A 5,604-nucleotide genomic window follows, 5' to 3' on the forward strand; every position below is an offset into this window, starting at 1 on the left:
GTGTCTCCCCGCAAAGCAGCATCTGCGTTCTGGGAGACTATGTGTTGACCCTCCATCAGTGAATTGAGTGGCCCAGGAAACAGTGGGGTTTCGCGCCTGTCCCCCTCACCAGCAGCCGTCTGCGTATCTGTGCCTGAGCCTCCCTTCTAGGGAATCCTTTTCAGTCTCCTGTTGGGTCCCCACTGTCTCTTGTGAACACCTTGGAAACGGCTTCCGTTCCAGGGCTTTCTGGAGGCGTCCCTGCTCTGGACCCCACCGTCTGGGACCTCGCCACTGCTGCTGCCCAAACTGCAAACTGATGCAGGGGCCATGGTGGAGTCCTGGGCCTTGCCGAGCAAGCGCCCTAGAGCTGGGGAGGGCAGCGCTCCTAGCGGCGAGGAGCTGGAGGGCCACGCCCTGGACTAGAACAGCTCTCTATTTTTTATTTTTCATTGACACGTGCTACTTGTGCATATTTGAAAGACTATAAAGTTTTCTTGAGTTACTGTTTAAAATATTAGTTCTAGGGCCTGGGATTTAGCTCAGTGGTTCTGGCGCCTGCCTTGCAAAACACAACGACCTGAGTTCTATCCCTGGTACCAAATAAACAAACAAACAAACAAATAAATAAATATAAAAAATAAAAATAAATAAATAAAATATTAGTTCTATTTATTGATTTTTTTTCTTTAGGGACTCTCTTTACACCTTTGTTGACTTTTCTTTATTTCTCGTTTCAACTAATGCTTCTCTTACTTTTTTCTTTCATTCTTAAAAATGTGTATTCACTCTGCTGTCTTCCTCCTTTTCTTCAGGGTCCTCATTAAATATGCAGTCAAGTCTATTTTAACTGTTATAGAGGTGCTGTGTGATTGGCCTTACATTATGATATATTACCTTCCTCTATTTCTTTCCTGAGATTAAACAACAAGTGTTTCATTTCTTCTTGTTTTTTTCCCATTTGTTCTTAGTTTTGTCTAAATTCATATCTCTTTTCATATTTCCAACAGGATTGACAATAATTTTCACTTGGCTTAACTGTTTTCTTTAATTTTCATTATCTAGAATTTTAAGTTTTTATTTTGTTTTCTTTTTATAGGACCTTTGCATAGAAGAAAATTGGACACATCTGTATATTTGGTTGAACAGTTGTATTGATTGATGTGGTTTCTTTGATTTCTTATTCAAGGTCACTGTCCTGTGGTTTCTTTAAAAGGTGACACTGGGGAATGGTACAGGGAGCTGTAGTCAGGTATACATCTGTGCTTTTATTTTTATAATTTAAAAAGATTTTCTGGGTGGTTCTTTATAGAGACACCCTCATTTTTTCTTTGACTAGTCTCCAGCGGACGTCTCTTTTCTTACCCTTTATTCCTTTACAATGTTTCTTTCAACAGGTTTCAAGTTTTGCATCCAATTTTAAGTCTCTCCCTATAACCAGTGCTCTAAGATTTCAGGACTTCTTAGCCATATTTTATCAGTTAGGATGACTTTAGCTTAATTAATTTCTGTTCTATCTTCCGCACATTCTGTCCCTGTCCCCCCTCTGTTCCCTTATCCCACATTCCTGGTTTTCTGAATGGGCTTGTGACAACATTTAGCTGGAAATGATTATTTATTTTTCCAAATCACCTGTATAGCAATTTTTATCTTCCACTTGTGCTGAAAGTATGGAATTTGTGTGGATTTATTTATATAAGTTGATCTGTATGTTTTGGCGAATGTGGGGTGGCATTTATATTTAGGCAGCTGTGATTATCTTGCATTTCCAGAGTCAGCAATCTTAACCACTACTCATTAATACTGTCTTTTAGATTTCACTGCCAGTTCCTCTTTCTGAAGGTATAATTTTCTTGGATTCTGTTTATGAAATCAGGAAGATTTCTCAGCTACCATGTTGCATTTGCTCTCTCCTTTGTCTCCTTCAGGGAGAGGTTTAAACTTACTGTATAATCTTCAGACAACAACAGCAGCAGCGGCATAACTGTACCATATTGTACCTTCAAAACGTAAGGAAGCAGACAACTGTGATGAAAATTAAATCTCATTCCATTCAACACTTATCTGCTAATGTGTTTTGGAGATCTTGCTCACTAGTTCATCAGAGATAATGGACAGCTCTGTATGGCAGTTTAGGCTGATGCTGGGTTCATGCTGTGTAGAATCCTACGCTTCACCCTGACTGTTGAGTAAATTCTGGGGTGTGTGTGTGTCTATGGCAGGTGGATAAAGCATGATTTGTCGCATATGAAGAGTTACATTTGACGTCAAACAGAAAGGGTAAGCTGGATTTTTCAAAGTAAACGTGCAAGGGGGCAAGGAAAGCCTACAAAAGCAGAAATTTTTTTGATCAATACCAAAAAGGCATGACAGTGCTTGAGCTGCCCGCACAGGGAAGCTTACCTGGCTTTAATTCGGTCCAGAATGGGTGGCAGGGAGGAGTGTGGAAGAAGGCAGAAATGATGGCAGATGAGATCCAGGCTGTGGTTAGAGCCAAATTTGAAGGGTCTTGCTTACCATTAAAATTAGATGTCTGCCAAGAAAGAAAATATATTTTTGGAAGATACATTCATAAACTGCAGCACAAACTTTTTCAGAGGAAAAGCCAACAACATGTCAAATAAGAATATTTTTAAAACCAAGCAGACAACTTTTTCTAGATAGTTCCTACCCCATGGTTTTCAAAAGCTGGTTGATAAAGCTCGATAGAGTATCATGAATATCAGCTGGAGGAGCTAAGAATAGCCAGCCACTTGAGTAGAGCTGTCTTAATTAAACAAAATCTTCCAGTGAATGCTCTCAAAAGACTTTTGGTGTAGATCTCTTCAAATTCATAATTCCAAGTCATAGACATATGTAAGCACTAAAGATTAACAAATAAGTTGAAAGAAAGAAGAAAGAAGGAAAGAAAGAACAGAGAAAAAAATAAACTTTTGCCATACTAAAACTGATTGCTTAACTCTCAGTTCACGTGGAGAGCTGTACCTAGGAGCTTTTCAGTGCCCATACTTTAGAATACAGGGGAAAAGGAAAAATGTGAAAAAAGGAAAAAATGGAAACAAAGTCTTTGTAAATAGGGAAGGGTGAAGAGGGTGAAGGGCGGGCAGGGGAATGGGGAAAAATAAGAACCAAGGTACATTACATAAAGGTACAAGTCCCCAGTGATGAATGTAATTATATTGTTTTCCTCAAATGTATCAATAAATAATGGGAAAAAATAGAATACAGATGTTCCTTGCCTGACAATGGTGTCCTGTCTCAGTAAACCCATTGTAACTTGAAAATATTGTAAATCACAAAAATACACTCAATGTCCCTGACCCATGGAACATCCTATCTTAGGAGCATAGCACATGGTAGAGCATCAGATTTCCCCCTTGCAACCTTAGGCCTGGCTAGGAGCTCTATCATGCAGAGGATTGTATGGCTGATCACTAATCAAAATCTACAATTTGAAGTATAGCTTCTGCATATTGCCTTTGCAACACTGTAAGGTTAAGAAAACATTAAGTCAAGCCATTAAAATGTAAACACTACTGGGGGCCATCAAAACTTATTAGCCAATGAATTCTAAGGCTGTTAATTTATAGAATGAAATGGGCATAAGACAAGTAGAGACAATCTAGGTCTCTACCTCCAGATGGGGGATTTGATTCCATAAATGAGTTGAGACACTGATTATTGGAGGAGCCCAGAAGAAGTGAGGACAGACAACCTCTGCCTGTTTTTCTGAGCATTTGTCCTCTCTGAGCACAGTTCAAATGATGCCCCATTGTTCAGGCCCTGAAATCATCTGAAAAGCAATAGGAAAAAAATAGATGAAGTTGTATACTCCATTCTTCTTAGGAAACAATCTCAGAAGAGACAGAAGTGAACTGTGGAAGAGACTGCTAATAGAGAGTGTCTGTTGGCAGCAACACTTTGGAGCTCTAAAAAGAATTGCCAGAATACAAGGAAAATCCTGAATTGTTTTGTTGCGGAGGTTTTCCTTCCATGTATTGACAGGTGTTGAGTAGGAGACGCCCGTGGCTCCCCCACATCCTCCGATTTCCTCACTCCTGTTTTCCTTCCAGAGGTAGAATTTTCCTTGTGATCTAGCTTGGGAATGATCAGTAAAGCTTCATTGTGCTGTTCACTATTTATAATAAGGCAGTGAGCACAAGTCCACACTTCAGGTCTTCACAAAGCAAGTTCTTGGTTTGAGTCATGGGGAAACCCAGAACACAAGAATATACACCAATTTGTTTCACTTCACTATTGGTTTGTCTTAGCTCCCTGGAAAGAATGTTTTGTGCTAATATGGCTCTCTTCCTTGTAAGAGAGAATCTCTTTGTTGATGTCTTGCATCATGAGTAGCTACTCTGAGGGCATTGACATGCAGTGTATTAACTGTTGTTATTCTCTTATGACTTAGTTATGAAATTTTGTATTTTTATAAAACAAAGAAACTATAGTGTTGTGTTTTTACCTTCCATACTGTTTTCAGTTATTCATAAACAGTGATAAATACAATTTTCTAAATTGATATTTATGTAATTTTAAATATTACGAGACAATCAACAAAATAGTAGCCAAGTAACTCTGAATGCTGATGTCGCAACATTCTCTTTTTATTTGCTTGTGTGTATGTGTGCGTGAGTGTGTGTGTGTTTGTGTGTGAATGCACGTGTGCAGAGAGAGGCGGGTGGTGGACAGGGACGGGGGACAGAACTGGAGTATAGAGATAAAGCTCGCCACTCAGAACCTGAGTCTTATATTTTCTGCATCTCGAGAGCCAGCACTTATACTTACTCATGGCTGCTTGAATCTGTGTATCCACTACAGAGAGATAAAATCCCATTGCACTCAGTACCCAGCTTCCCTTTGACCATCATGGAGGGGCTTTTAGGCTTCCTTGTGGGCTGTCCAATCACTCTGGATAGCTTCTTTAATGGGCTATAACTCAGTTTTGTGGCATCAGTTCTATTCAATTCGCTCAGAAAATCATAGTGTGATCGGTATGTTCTGTCTCCCCATTTTCTATTCTGTATCTCTCTCCTAAATACCAGGAAAAGAAGAAAAATGAGGAAATTATAGAATTAACAGGCACTGAAAAGAAAAGCAGCCTGAGATCATGACTCACTAAACCAATTTTCCTGCTAGAGATTGTAATTCAGCGGTATTTTTATAAACGTGATTCAAGCTGTGGCTTTTGTGAAATGCACCACATTATAAAAATGGAGGAGAGAAGAAGATCATAACTACTCATTAGCAAGATGACCCTACTTCCACTGGCAAGATTTATATAACTTTAGTGACTCTAATTCTTAAGAGGTATTTGTATTTATAAAATACTTAGCTAGAAAGTGAAACAGAGGAGAATGGTTCAACTAAACAAGTGAGATTTTCTACCTACCTACATACATCTTTGAATAGGAAGAGTAATAGATGAAACAAGGAAATGTGGTCTGGGCAGAGGAATTCCAGGCTTTGCATTCAAGAACCTGGTTTCCTGTGTGATCTTTAGATATTTAATTTAGCCTCTTTTGATCTTTGGCTTCATGTTTATTTGGTAAAAAATCAACCATGTCTGGGTTAAAAACAAAAGAAATGATAAATAACAAGTATATTTTCGAAGTAAAGCAG

This window comes from Fukomys damarensis, unplaced genomic scaffold (assembly GCF_012274545.1).
Source record: "Fukomys damarensis isolate Sample0158 unplaced genomic scaffold, DMR_v1.0_HiC HiC_scaffold_10, whole genome shotgun sequence".
Classification (NCBI taxonomy): Eukaryota; Metazoa; Chordata; class Mammalia; order Rodentia; family Bathyergidae; genus Fukomys; species Fukomys damarensis.